Below are 15,682 nucleotides of genomic sequence, written 5' to 3' on the forward strand. Positions count from 1 at the left end.
CCATCCACTGCACCACCTAGCTGCCCCTATAGCCACTCTTAACATTGATTATTCCTATCAAGCAGCCAGGGTAGGGGGCACATCTTCTCTTCCCCATTGAAGTGCTAGTGAATCTGGTAGATCAAGTGTCACAGGGTACCCTTCTTCCCTGGCTTTCCTCCCAGTGCCCCTCTTGGAAGAAATAGAGAATCTTTGTTATATTTAGACCAGAGACCTAATACCTTGAGCTAGAGATTTTAAAGTAGGAAAGGCCTTCACCCCTACCTCAACTCCCTACACACATAGCTATTCCCACTGCTTGGATGAGCAAGGAGTCTGATTTTTCCAGTAAGATAATGACCCTCTTTGATGGAACACAGACTGAAGCATGCTATTTTTCGCTTTAATTTTTTTCTTTTATTCAAGTTTTCTTATACAAAATGACTAATATGGTAATGTTTTACATAATCTTACATGTATAACCCATACCTGATTGCTTACTGCCTTAAGGAGGGGGCAGGGGAGGGAGGGAAGGAAGGAGGGATAAAAATTGGAACCCAAAACTATAAGTAAAAATGTTTATTACTTTAAAAAAAAAAAAAGATGAAGGCACTTTGGCACTTATCATCTGCCCTCTTACTATCTGTCTGGCCCTGGGCAAGTCACTTAACCCTCATTGCCCTGCAAAAAAAAACTTATCATCTACCCTGCCACTACTGCCCAAAGGTCTTTTAGGCCTTGCAGTCTACCCTGCCACTCTAGGACTTGTGGGACTTTACATCCACCCTGCCCCACAACTGTTCTTACATGTTTTGTCTCCCCTAATTAGAGTGTGAGCTCTTTGAGCAGGGGTTCTCACTTTTTTGTTTGTAGCTCGTATTTAACATGAGCACATAGTAAGCATTTAATAAGTGCTTTTTCATTCATTAATCTTTGACTATTTGCTGAGAACAGTATTGTTTTTTGATATTAATAATCCTAAAGTATGAACCCGTTTATTAGTGGTATGGAACAAGCCATCATCTGTTTTCTTAATAAAAGATTTTTATTGATACCTTTTAAAAATTATTGTCCAGATTCCCCCTTGTTTTTCTTTCTCCCCCTGCTCCCATTCCCCCCATGGTAAAAAATAAAAAATTGGGGGGGTACTCAGGAAGAAAGATCTATTGAAAAGAATCTGTTGTAAATAGTGTCCTACAACTGTGAACCCTTCCTGCACAATTTCTGCAAAGGAGGGAGTAGGGGAGAAGAGACTAGTTTTGTATCTCTTTGAGAAGCCAAGCTTATTCTTTATACTTTTTCAGCAGTTTTGATTGTTTTTTGGTGGTTCTTTTTGTTTACATTGTTGCAGTAGTAATAGCTTGCTGTTCTTTTGAGAACTGCATGTTCTTATCTTTTGACTACTTATCCATTGGGGAATAGCTTTTGGTCTTACATATTTGTATTTCTGATTTATCTTGGATATCAGCCATTTATCAGAAACATTTGATGCAAAGATTTTTTTCATCCTTGGGCCACTGATTTTTGTTACTGGAAAAGCTTTTCAATCTCATGTAATTGAAGTTATCTTTCATCCTTTGTGATTGCTTCTATCTCCTGTTTGGTTAGGAGCTCCTCTTCTACATGTAGCTGTGAAAGGTACTTATTCTGGTTCAGTTCATGTATCCATTTGGAATTTACTGTCCTATACAGTGTAAGGTGTTGGTAATCTAATTTCTGCCAAACTACTGTGCAGTATCCCAGCCAAATGAATACTCTTCTAATATATGTATCTGATCACATCATTTTCTCACTCAAGAAACTTTAGTGGCTCCCCTTTGACTCTTAGGATATTTAAAGCCTTTTATACTTTTTCTCTAGACGACTTCACATCATTCTTCCTCTTATCGCCTATACACTTACACCTATTATTATTTCATATAGAAGTCTAATTGATATTAATCAGATGTCATAACAAAGAGACCCAAGTTTTCTAAAACTCATCAAGGCTATAGTCAGTACTTACTGGTGTGTCAGGCAGGTATTGTGCTGGGTACTAGGGACACAAAGACAAATGAAATGTCTTCAGCCTCTCAGAACTGAGGTTCTATGAGAAACAACATGTACCCACATAAGTAAATACAACATGTGTACCTGGTAAATAAAAAACGATTTGAGGAAATTCATAGCTAGAGAAATCAGGAAAAGCCTCCTACTGGAAAGAAGCAGAACCTGAGCTGTTTTGAAGGCAGCTGAGCATCCTAAAAGGCAAAGCTGTGGTAGCCAACAGCAACACTGCTATGGAATATTAAGTCATCTGCAGACTCTTAAAGGAAGGGATAGTGGGAGACTGTGAGCCATATTCTTCATAAAACAGGGAGAATCAGCAGATGGAAAAACCGTCCAGCTATGAACAAGTCAATTCTGAGAACATTTGTGGATGAAATTGGGGAAAAACAACAAACAAAAGAAAGATGGAGAAAATCTGTAGGTTTTATCACAAACTCTTTAGTCTCCCAGATGTGCTTAAAGAGGAAATTGAAATGGCATTGAAGACAGCAGAGAAGGGAGCTGAGACTAGACTATGTAGTACATAGAAGAGAGAGCTGTGAAAGCAGTGAAGCATCGGCTGTGCCACGAGAGGAGGGAGGGCTAACGGGGGGGGGGGGGGGAAATTCAGGCCGATTAATACTAAAAGGGATGGCTGAAGAACATCTACATATATGTCATCAGGGCATCATTGATGAGGGAATTAGCAGAAGAACCAGGGAGGGTTAGGGTAGCAGTCGCCCGCGTGAGACCGTGTCTTTTCAGTGGATTAGTGGGACTGGGCCTGCGATTTCATTGGTGAAGGGTCCCTACAAAGTTCCTTCTAATGCAGATCTGTACCTGCTCTTCAGTTTATAATCTTATGCATTCCCTGGGGCATTGAGAGATTTGGTGACTTGCCTGTCCCGGCTCACAGCCTATTATACGTGCAGTAGGAATTGAACCCCAACTGTGTGGCTGACTCTATCCATCCTGCTGCTCTGACTCTTTAGACCACATCTCAACATCACAGAGTTGGCTAAAAGATACAAGTAAGACAGGATTCTACTGTTTTTACTGCTTGACTTTTTTTAAGCACTTGAATTATTTTGAATAAGTGAAAATACATTTGTTAAGCTCTTACAATGTGCTAAGTTCTTGTTGAATTCAGTCAAGATTTCTTAAATAGACAGGTTTTTAAAACCTTGAATTGGGGGCAGCTAGGTGGCGCAATGGATAAAGCACTGGAGTTCAAATCTAGCCTCAGACACTTGACACTCACTAGCTGTATGACCCTGGGCAAGTCACTTAACCCTCATTGCCCCACCAAAAAAAAAGAAAGAAAACCTTGAATCAAACCTTTTCTCCACTTGGGCGGGTCTTATATTTGATTAGGTGGGCATTTTACACTAGCTAGTTTTTTGTTTATTTGTTTAATACTTGTCTTCTCATTGGTGACAAAAGGTAAATGAACTTATCATTAACATATGCTGTAAGGTTAGCATAATGCTAACAAAATATTAACCCCTTTTCTAACTTAGTAATGTTTTGGGAATATCGTGAATTTAGTTTGACAGAATCATTGAATCTGAGTCCTCTTATTTTATAGATGAGGAAGTTAGATGTGAGTAAGTTAGAAAAGCATTTATGTAGCACCTACTATGTGCCAGGCACTGTAGTAGACCCTGAGGATATAGAGACCAAAGTAAGACAGTCTGACTTCAAATCCAGCCTCAGACGCTTAGTAGCTAAGTGAACCTGGGCGAGTAACTTGCCCCCATTTGCCTCAGTTGCCTCATATGTAATCTGAGCTGGAGAAGGAAATGGCAAACCACTCCAGCAAAATGCCAAGAAAACCCCAAATGAGGTCATGAAGAGTTGGACACGACTGAAACAAACAACAGTAAGACCATATTGAGCTTACAGTCTAACAGAGGGTGGCCAGGGAAGGGAGAGTGATGACTTGGCAAGTCACAGGAATGGTGAGTAGAACCGTATTGGGAGAGGAAAGGTGGCACATATTTGGGGGTAGTTCTTTATGCAAGTTTGTACTCACTGAGCAGTTGAGGCCCAGTGCTATAGGTTGTGCTTCATAGGTACACAGTGTGATTTAAAAAAAAAAAAAAGCAGTCATGCACTTCAAGTTAAGAAATGCACTCAGGCCCTGTCACTAACCAGCTGTGACCTTGGGCATATTGGTTAACTAACCTCTCCTCGGTTTTCTCACCTGTAATCTGTCCTCTTTACAATTCTAAAACCTTTTTCATATGTTTTATTTGATTCTCATAAATATATGGCATAGGGTCTAAGTACAGCCCCTATTCTTTGGTGAGACAGTAGAGGCCCAAAAAGGATGTCAGTCACCTAATAAGTGTCAAAAGCCAGGTCTTCTGCCTCCTAGACCAGTGAGGGCTTTTTATGAAATGATCTCTAAGGAACTTCTAGCTCCAAAATAAATTCTGTAGCCATAAGCTGACTCAGGACCAGAGCCTTCGTTTATGATTAATAAGCTAGTGTTGTTAGTTTGCCATTTTCCATCTGTAGCATGGTTAAACAACAACAACAAACACTTTTAATATAAGCTTACCAGAAGTCAGCAAAAGCTATCAGCTATAAAATAGGATAGAAATCTTACTCCAAATCTTTAATCTTTAATTAGGCAGAATGCATGCATTTTTTTTAAAACCAATTAGGAATAGAAAAGATGTACGGCATTCACCTGAGGCCTTTCCTGATTGCCCCCAAAACCTCCCCCTCAAAAAATAATGGCCATATATTTACTATATTTTGCATTTACTCATGTGTACGTTTCCCCGTTTAGAGTCCTTGAGGGCAAGAACTGTTTTGTTTTTTCTTTCTCTCTCAGATGTCTAACAAGGAAAGTCATGTAGTGGGTATTTAGTAAGTGCTAATTGATTGGTCTTAAAACTCAGTTTTTGAACATCCACAATTCTCAGAGCAGGTTCCTAAAGTTGCCAAAGCAATCTCTCCTCGCGTATTCTGTATTCTCTCTTGGCTGTGTATTGATCTTTTTACAGCACCCTCAGGAGAGTTGTCTTTCAATAGGCCGGGCAGTTGTATACATTGTTGCCTCACATGCATCCCTGACCTTTTTCTCTTCCACTCTTGCATCTCCAAAAGCCTGCTGTATATTTTCATTTAAATGTTCTGCTTTAAATTCATTCTAAAATGGGAACCCCCCCCCAAAAAAAAGAACCTGCTCCTCCTTCTAACTTCCTTATTTCTGTTGATGATGACACTGATCTTGTTCCTCACTCCCACCCCCATCCAGTCGTTTGTGAGTTCTTTATTTCACAATGTTTCTCTACATAAGTTTAAAGTGCTCACCAATCCCTTTTAGTTTGTTCCTCATATTTCTCTTACTTTTAGTGACTAAAGTTTCATCCATGAGCCCTTGGACCAAACCTGAATGGTGGGATTAAAATGTCATGCCCAATTCATCCCACTTGTATCCCTGTGATCTAGTTGAACTGCTCTTGAGCCATCTTTCTCCTCTTCCCCTCCTTCCCCATGCTCCATTTTGTGGTTATTTGATCAGTATTTAGCTAAAGGGGGGTTAGTCCCTGCAAATCCAGAATGAGTTTTTGTTTTGTTATGTGTTAGTAAGGTGTTCTGATGTAGGGACTTTGAAGTCAGAACATTGGGGTTTCGATCTTGACTCTTCACACTGGGCACATCATTTAACTTGGGAGCACAGTTTGCTGATGTGGGACGAGGATTTTGATGCCTGTACTACCTTCCATACAAGATTGTTGAGGAAAGTACGGTTCACAACATCAACCTCCAAGATAAATGTTGGCTGATGTATTTATGAATACTTGGTAGGGTTAACTACCTCTTTAACTTTTCCTTTCTTAAAATGTAATTAAGGCAGATAGGTGGCACAGTGACTAAGAATGGTGTGAGGAAGACATGGAGTCAAAGCCTACCTTAAACACTAGCTGTGTGACCTTGGGCAATTATGAAAATGATAATAGCACTTCCCTCACTAAGAGTTGTTGGGAGGATTAACGGAGATAGCATGTGCAGTGCTTTGCAAAGCACTATATAAATGCTAGTTTTTATTACTAGCTATTCTTAATTGAATCCCACTTAAAATCATAAAACCATAATAATATCCATTTTAATTTTCAAAATACATATTTTAACACAATGATATGACAGTTTGTTTGATCTGTCACTTTCTGAATGAACTTTTCTGTCCATTTACATATAAGGTTTTGTTCTTACGGAGGGAAATTGTTAAATTATTAAGGGAAGCTAGGCTATTTCATACAACTATAGAATTTCTAGAACTAGAAGGAACCTCAGAAGTCATTAGCCTAGCTCCCGTGTGAAAATACCGATCCTTCCCTTTTTAAAATTTAGACTTTTACTCATAAGAAAAATCTATTTTCTCTCCTTCCCAGCTCCCTAATCCCCATTTAAAAAAAAAAAAAAAAAGGAAAGAATAACAAATATGCATACTCAAGCAAAACAAATTCCTGCCTTGGTCAAGTCCAAAAAATAGATGTCTCATTCTGCATTCTGAATCTTTCCAAAGTTGTCTTTATAGTGTTATTGTTAATTGTAACAATTTTTCCCCTTGTTTTTTTACTTCACCCTGCATTTGTTCCTATAAAGCTGATGAATCCTTTCTACAACACTACTGACAGACAAGTGAAGCACCCACCAGGGATGAGACTTATTGAGGCAGTCCATTCTTTTTTCTGCATAGCTATAATTTTTGCTTTCATGTACCAAGTCTACCCTCTGGAGCCAGGCAGAACAAGACTAGTCCATTTTCCACATGGCATCCTGCTGTTTATTTATAGACAACAGTTATCTTTTCTTTAGCTAAAAAATTCTCTGTTCCTTCTAGTCATCTTCGTACAACAATATTACAAATTCCTTCACCATCCTCAGCTTCCTTTACATATTGTTAATGTTAATGCTTGTTAATGTACTTAACATTGGTGCTTAGAACGGAACTTAGCCTACCATACATGGGATGACTACGGTGCAGTAAGTCCTTGTTCTGGACACTCTACTTTTAATGCAACTTCTCCTCCATAATGATCACAGCATTGACTTGTTGAACTTTGTAGGCCGTTAAAACACTCAGTGCTTTTCTACTTGAACTGTTTTTTAGCCATTTCTCCCCATCTTGTACTTGCATAGGTTTTTTGTTTTGTTTTTTTTTTTAACTGAAATGGAAGATTTGAAATTTAATCAGTAATTCAGTAAGTACTTGTTAAGTGATGACTCTGTGCCAGGTACAGTGCTAAGGTCTAGGGACACAAAGACAGGCAACTGGGTTGGTGCAGGGGCTGTAGTCCTGGGCCTGGAGTCTGGATGACTTGATTTCAGATTCATCCTCAGACACTGACTGACTGTATGATCCTTTACGAGTCATTTAATTGCTGTTTGCCTCAATTTCCTCAAATGTAAAATGGAAATAATAGCATCTGTCTCCCAGGTTGAGGATAAAATGAATGTTTGTAAAGTACTTAGCATGGCAACTGGCACATAGTAGGTGCTTAATAAATGCTTTGTTTCCTTTTTCTCCCCTCCCTTTCTCCTTCCCTTCCTCTCTTCCTTCCAAAGACAGGCCCTGCCCTCAAGGAGTTGCAGTATAATGGGAGAGAGAACGTACAAACAACTATGAGACTTCCTCAAAAAGAAGGCACTAGCATTGAGGACTAGGAAGTTTCTTGTAGAAGGTGGGATTTTAGTTGTCTTGAAGGATTTAATAAGATTTTGCTTATACCCTATCAAAATATTTCTTCCCAGACTTGTCTTATTCATAAATATTACTATTATACTAGTATTAGTGCTAGTATAGTATCATAGCATTAGTATTATACTAGACTAGTATTATACTTATTGATAAGAATACGATTTCGAAGTCATTGATTTAAAAAATATGACCCTCTACTGGAGACCATGCTCCGGCTTAACATTGATCCACCAGTGATCTGTGATTGACTTATTGTACATCCCTCATGGGAAGAATGAAAGCTGTTCATAGAAAATGGAGATTTTCCAAAAAGCCATATCATTTGAGGTATTCATTACATTTTTTTTCTCTTGATTCCCCCCCCCCCCTCCAACATGTAAGTGGGCATCAATTTCTTAAAATAGAAATCCTCTTAAAGTATGTGGGTATGTTTTGTTCAGGGTTGTTTTTGGTTTGGGGTGGGTTTTTTTGGGTTGTTTCTGTTTGTTTTGGTTAATGATATTGGAGGGAAATGTGTCACATCACCCAAATGAAATGTTTATTCCTTGAAGATTTGTTAGATATCGGTGTCACCATTACTATGCCCATAATAGGCACTAAAATGATTATTGAATTGAACTTTCTGAAAGTCACTAAGTAAAACTTTATAAACACTGTGATTTTTATGCACCAGCATTGTTAGTCATGTTTTGTTTTGTTTTTTGCTAGCAAAAACTAAAGCCAAAGTGAGTACCCATCATTTGGGGAATGGCTGAATAAATTGGAGTATATAAACTAAAGGAAATGTTGAACTCTAAGAAACAGTGAATAAGAGGAATTTAGAGAAATATAGGAAGACTTGGATACACTGATTTGTGGTCGAGTAGGCAGAACCAGAAGAACAATCCATGTATAGACTGCAGAAATATGAGATACAAAGGATTTTTCTTTAAGTTAAATGATTCAGTATAGCTTGAGGCACAATTTACCTAACATTTAACTTTAAAAGATGAAGCTTATTTGACATGTGCAGATTACACGCAACAATTCTCCAAGCAAGATTGTCCCAGTGCCATTGTTATGCCCCTTTCCTAGATGAGGACTCAGGAGTTAAGAGTAGGTGGCTTAAGTGATTTGTGAGACTTAAACCACAGGGCTTTCCAATCCCAAGTTCACCGTTCTTTCCATTATCGTATGTTACTTCCACAAATTCATGCACATTTGTGGTGTCTTTTCTCCCCCTATTTATCAACATTCATTTGAGCTAACATTGGGTATTTTGTAGACTTGGGAATGGTAACGCTGAACGAAAAGAAAAATGGTTGGTGATCATTTTTAGTATTCTGTAGAGCTCAGTTTGTGGTTTGCCTTAGGTGATTTTAAAGAAACTGCTTCATTTTAATAAGATAGGCTTATCATTGATAAGCAAAATCAGCTTGTTTTGAGACTAATCATGGGAGAGTTTTATGTCAAAAATGTTGTTGCCGTGGTCTGAATTATATGGCATAACAACAAAGCATGTGTACCCCCCTATTGAATTTAATACATTTTTTTTATTTTCTGGAAGAAATGAGGTATTTTATCATTCTACTTAATGTAATTAAAATTTACCATTCTCACAACTTTTGTATTTGAAGTTTTCTCATGATCATGTAAAAGAGAACTATGTTAGACAGTCATATACTTCTCTTTTTAAGGGTAAGGTACGGTCAAATAGCCTACTTTTCTTTTAATTATTAACTGGTTTTAGAATTTAGGGTGTTAATTTTATGTGTGTGTGTATATATATGTATGCGTATATACATACACATATATGTGTACACATACTTGCTATAGCAAGTGGAACATTTAGCAGAGAGCCAGGAAACCCAGGTTTCAGTGTTAATTCTGCTACTGTGTAACCATGTAATTGATAGCTCTCTTCTCCTCTCTGCACCTGTTCATTTTGTGGAAATAACACTACCCAGACTGATAGCACCTACTTCCCATGTTAGTTGTGTGTCTCAAATGAGATAAAGTGCATGATGCCCTTTGCACACCATAAAGTGCTATATAAATTATTAGATGATCTTACCACCTTTTGTCTTTTTTGGACATGATTAAGTGATTAGTATGCCAAATCTTAGCAACATTTCACTTAGTTTTACTTTTCAATCATTTTTTTTCAACAAATTTATTGACCCTCCTGTTTGTTCTTGATATTTACAAGGGGCTCTGGTAGACATTGTATGCAAAGACATGTTGAGTCTTAACCCCACAATTCCCCGTTGGGTTTGGGACTGGACATGTTTGTTTTTTCAGAGTCAGTTTTCATAAAGAATGTCTCCTTCATGTGAGACTTAGAAAATTACCCTTCGGGTATTTTTATTTCAATAACTGCCTGAAGCAAAAACAAATCTAGGAGGGTTTTTTTTATCCTGTTTTTTTGAGTGCAAATGATAAGTTATCTACTTAATAAAATCACTATGATTAGAGCAATGACTTTAGAACTACCGTGTTTATTTTCTTGAATGTTAAACTTGCCTTTAAAGCTGCCTCTGATTACTTTATATTTAAAAAACAAGTACATAACTTTATGAGGCCCTCTTAGAAATTAGGGCCTTTCTGCAGTGCTAGTGTAAGGAGATGGACTTTTGTCATGAGTAGCTGTAAAACATGACAAACCCACAGTTATAGGCAAATTGTAAGCATGGGATTTTTTTGTTGCTTTGTTTATAGTTTTTTGCAGGGCAATGAGGGTTAAGTGACTTTCCCAGGATCACACAGCTAGCAAGTGTCAAGTGTCTGAGGCTGGATTTGAATTCAGGTCCTCCTGAATCCAGGGCCAGTTCTCTATCCACTGTGCCACCTAGCTGCCCCCTTGTTTACAGTTTTAATGGTTTGCCCTTATAATATACAGATAAACTAAATCTAAATGTTAGTGTTAAATAATTGCAGGTACTTTGAGGGTTTCTCATGGCATTTCTTTTAAGGTATTTAGCATTGGATATTGGCTGAACTCAACAGTGATATATTGCTACAAATAGATAATCCCTTTCATTTTGATCATTTTACCTAGCTTCTTATTAGAATTGTGTTATAGGGATGAAAATCAGTTAGTCTAGATCTGGATTAAACCAGAAATTTCTTATTGAGGTTCATAGTCCTTGTTTTTGAAATTGCTTGTTTATCTTTTGTAGTCAGTGGTTAGCAGGTGTTCATCTACCAGTTAGTTAATAGCTTTTGCCCAGTGGATTAGCATGTGTGTTTAGAAAAGGGTATCTAGAGACTTGGGGAGGATCTTAAGGGTTTTGTACATAATGAGTGGCATATAATTATGACTTTCATTTGAGCTTTTAATAACATATACTTTAGATTGCAAGAAACTGAATGTCCATTATCTTAAAATAAAAAGTAGGTTATAAAAAGGGGGGGGGGAAGGAGGATTTGTGATAAGGTTGTCTTAAAAAGTTATTTCTCTTTCCAGAATTCTTAAATCTTGTCTTCTGCCTGGCCCTTTGCCTTCTTTCTCTGGCATTTGTATAATAAGTTTGGTCACCAGCATTTTTCTTTCCCTTTTTTTCCTTTAAAGTAGTCAATTCCAGGCACTTGCACTACGCATTGCAAATTTTTAAAAAGCAGAAGCATGTTTTCTGCCATTAAGGAGCTCCCATTCTAATGGGGCATGCTGCCTGCAAACAGTCTGGTAATCCAAAATTTATGCAGCATAAATGGAGGGTAATCTCAGAAGGAAGGCACTAGTAGAGGTTGGGGAGCAAGGGGTGGGCACAGGACAAGGAAGGCCTTCTGAAGGCTTCTTGTAGGAGGTGGAGATGAGAAAGAGCACTCCAGGCAAGGGGGACATCTTGCAGGCCAAAGACATGGAGTGGGGAAATGAGATCACTGAATATGAGGGACTGCAAGGAGAACACCAGCACATTTCTGTAAAATGTCCGTGTTTTCAAAGGGCTACATGAGAGGGGCTTGTTAGATTTGATAACAGAAAAGGCCAAGAAAGGCCCTCATACAAAGTTGTGATTAACTTACCCTTTCACATTTTGAAGCACTTCTCCACTCTTGTAGCTCATAGCCCATCCTCTCCAACCTTGTCCACATTTATCCTTTGTGGGGGCCACACCTGACTTACTGGAAGACCTGTGTTCTACCTGTGTGCACCTGCAGCATGTGACATACTACTCGCTGTTATTGATGGCTTTCACTTTGTAAGAGCTTGCATCCTGGGGCAGCTAAGTGGCGCAGTGGATAGAGCACCAGCCCTGGAGTCAGGAGGACCTGAGTTCAAATCTGGCCTCAGACACTTAACACATACTAGCTGTGTGACCCTGGGCAAGTCATTTAACCCCAATTGCCTAAAAAAAAACCCAAAACAAACAAAAAGATCTTACATCCTTTTTTTTTTTTTCTAAGTGTTTATTGATTTTGATGTTGTTTATGTTACTGCGAGCTCGCTTGGTGGCCAGCGCTCTTGAAATAGAAGGTAAAATCAGCTACTGACTTGCAAGTTAGGTTTTTCAAAAACTGTTCAGTCATGTCCCACTCTTTGTGACCCCATTTGGGGTTTTCTTGGCAAAGATACTGAAGTGGTTTGCCATTTCCTTCTCCAGCTCATCTTACAGATGAGGAACTGAAGCAAACAGGGTAAAGTGACTTGCCCAGGGTCACACAGCTAGTGTCTGAGACCAGTTCAGAACTCAGGAAAATGAGTCTTCTTGAATCCATTCCCAGCATTCTATCCATTGTGTCATTTAGTTGACCTTTTAGAAGTTACTATTGATAATTAAAAAAAAAATAAACCACCAAATGTCAACAGCAAGACCTTTCTTTCTCTTACTCCCATCCTTCCCCTAGTTACTTGATGAATGAAAGCAAAATTCTTTGAGATTTATCAAGCATCCACTATTACTTAGTCTATGCTAAGTAATAATATCAGAACCTATTGACTGCTGTTTTTAGGGGAATAGGGCCTGTGATTTCATTGGAAACTGACCTGGAACACCTGGTGAAGAAACTCTTACTTGATGTGCATTGGCACCTTCTTAACAACTAACTTAAAGGTTTGCCTAGATCACAGGAAAATTAAGTGACTTGTCCAGGTTCACACAGCCAATATGTTCCAGAAGTGGGACTGAAACCCAGGTCTTCCTAACTCTCAGATTAAATTTTTAGCCACTAACCCATTCAACTTTCCCTAAGTTTTTTTTTTGTTGTTGTTTGGGGTTTTTTTTGCTCATTCTTTTTATTTTTTCTTTTTTTTTATGAGATATTTTATTTTTTCCGTTACATGTAAAGATAGTTCTCAACTTTTGTTTATACATGCTTTACAATTTCAGATTTTTCTCCCTCCCTCCCCTCCCTCCCCCCTCCCCTAGACAGCAGGTAATCTGATATAGGTTATATCTATATATCTCTATACATATACATATAGATATATATATACACATAATAACATTAATCCTATTTCTGCATTAATCCTGTTACAAGAGAAAGAATCAGAGCAGTGATGCAAAACCTCAAAATAGAAAAAAAAAACAACAGCACCCAAAACAAAAGAAATAATATGGTTCAATCAGCATCTATACTCCACAGTTCTTTCTTTCTTTTTTTTTCTTGGATTTGGAGATCCTCTTCTATCATGAGTTCCCTGGAACTCTTCTGTACCATTGCATTGGTGAGAAGAATATAGTCCATCACAGTAGGTCAACACTCAATGTTGATGATACTGTGTACAATGTTCTTCTGGTTCTGCTCATCTCACTCATCATCAGCTCACGTAAGACCCTCCAGGTTTCTCTGAACTCTTCCTGCTCATCATTTCTTACAGCACAATAGTATTCCATTGTATTCATATACCACAACTTGTCCAGCCATTCCCCAATTGATGGGCACCCCCTCAACTTCCAATTCCTTGCTACCACGTAAAGAGCAGCTATAAATATTTTTGTACATGTGGGTCCCTTTCCCCCTTCCATGATTTCTTTGGGCAAAAGATCTAAAAGTGGGATTGCTGGGTCAAAGGGTATGCACAGCTTTATCGCCCTTTGGGCATAATTCCAAATTGCTCTCCAGAATGGTTGGATCAGCTCACAGCTCCACCAACAATGCATTAGTGTTCCAATTTTCCCACAGCCTCTCCAACATTTATTATCTTCCTTTTTTGTCATTTTAGCCAATCTGATAGGTGTCAGGTGGTACCTCAGAGTTGTTTTAATTTGCATCTCTCTAATCATTAGAGATTTAGAGCATTTTTTCATATGGGAATAGATAGCTTTGGTTTCTTCATCAGAAAACTGCCTGTTCATATCCTTTGACCATTTCTCAATTGGGGAATGACTTGGATTCTTATAAATTTGATTTAATTCCCTATATATTTTAGAGATGAGGCCTTTATCAGAAGCACTGGCCTCAAAAATTGTTTCCCAGCTTTCTGCCTCCCTTCTAATTTTGGATGCATTGCTTCTGTTTGTACAAAAATTTTTTAATTTAATATAATCAAAATCATCCACTTTGCATTTTATAATATACTCTATCTCATGTTTGGTCAAAAACTGTTCTCCTTTCCAAAGATCTGATAGGTACACTATTCCTTTCTCTCCTAATTTACCTATGGTATCACCTCTTATGTCTAAATCATGTATCCATTTTGACCTTATTTTAGTATAAGGTGTAAGATGTTGGTCTAAGCCTAATTTCTGCCATACTATCTTCCAGTTTTCCCAGCAGTTTTTGTCAAATACTGAGTTCCTATCCCAGAAGCTGGAGTCTTTGGGTTTATCAAACACTACATTACTAGTGTCATTTACTACTGCATATCCTGAGCCTAGCCTATTCCATTGATCTACCACTCTATTTTTTAGCCAGTACCAGATAGTTTTGATGACTGCCGCTTTATAGTAAAGCTCCAGGTTTGGTACCGCTAACCCACCTTCCCGTGAATTTTTTTTCATTATTTCCCTGGATATTCTTGATTTTTTGTTTTTCCAGATGAATTTTGTTATTATTTTTTCTAGCCGTATAAAATAATTTTTAGGTAGCCTGATTGGTATGGCACTGAATAAGTAAATTAATTTAGGCAGTATTGTCATTTTACATCCTTTTCTTTTAAAGGCAGGGCAATGAGGGTTAAGTGACTTGCCCAGGGTCACACAGCTAGTTAAGTGTCAAGTGTCTGAGGTCATATTTGAACTCAGGTCTTCTTGAATCCAAGGCCCACGCTTTATCCACTGCGCCACCTAGCTGCCCCTCATGTCCTTTTCTGATCCTGCACACAATTCAACTTTGGTAAAGTGCTTCTTCCTGTGTTTTAGACATCCCATATTTGCAGTAGACTTTTGCTCACCTGAAATTTTTATTATTCTGAGGCTGTGCTATTGCATGATTTTCAACCAAGATAGACTTTTACTTCAGGGAGCAACTTTGGATTAATTGAAAGAATTTCCCAGCCTGCTTTTCTCTTATCAGTTGAACTTTGAGTCTAGCTCATTATACAGTAAATCCAAGGTCTTGTCTGAATGCACTGACTCAACCCATCCAGTTGTATGCCTTAATCTGGGCAACATGCATACTTGATCCACATTGTTTTTCCTGTGTTTATTGTTAGACTGATCCCTTTTTAGTGTCTAGGGGTCTTACATGAGGAGACCATATTACTTTCTGGGGCATGATGAGCTAGCACAGTTAACACCTACAAAACCTCATTGTCTTATAAGGTGGCTTTCTTTTTTAGGCATTGTGTAGGACTTCCTCCATGACACCAACAGCACCCTTTTTCAGATGTAATGTCTCACTGTTGTTTATACTCAAGTGCCACTGACCAGAATTTTCTCTGGTTGCATCTGTTGTAACATATTCATGGAAGATACTTTGAAGAAAAGCTTTAGAGCTACATTTTTTCTACCTAATCACCTGCTTTTTTGCAGTCAGACAGTCAGGGTTTTCAGTTGTCTTACTGTGAAAATATGGTTTTCTGTAGAAAAAGTA

At 38.2% G+C, this 15,682-nt stretch overlaps 1 protein-coding gene across 2 annotated transcripts in view; it reads left to right on the plus strand.

The window, feature by feature from the left end:
• The window catches only part of GNB1 (G protein subunit beta 1), a 123,194-nt gene that overhangs the window by 19,965 nt on the left and 87,547 nt on the right, over positions 1–15,682 (plus strand). Inside the window, exon 2 of one of the 2 annotated variants that reach the window (XM_043994251.1) lies at positions 7,594–7,709. The exons of the other annotated variant lie outside the window; for it this stretch is intronic. The gene's annotated coding sequence lies outside the window, so the exon portion shown is untranslated. The remainder of the gene's footprint in view (positions 1–7,593; positions 7,710–15,682) is intronic. 2 annotated transcript variants of the gene reach the window in all.

Source organism: Dromiciops gliroides, chromosome 3, assembly GCF_019393635.1.
Source record: "Dromiciops gliroides isolate mDroGli1 chromosome 3, mDroGli1.pri, whole genome shotgun sequence".
Taxonomy (NCBI): Eukaryota; Metazoa; Chordata; class Mammalia; order Microbiotheria; family Microbiotheriidae; genus Dromiciops; species Dromiciops gliroides.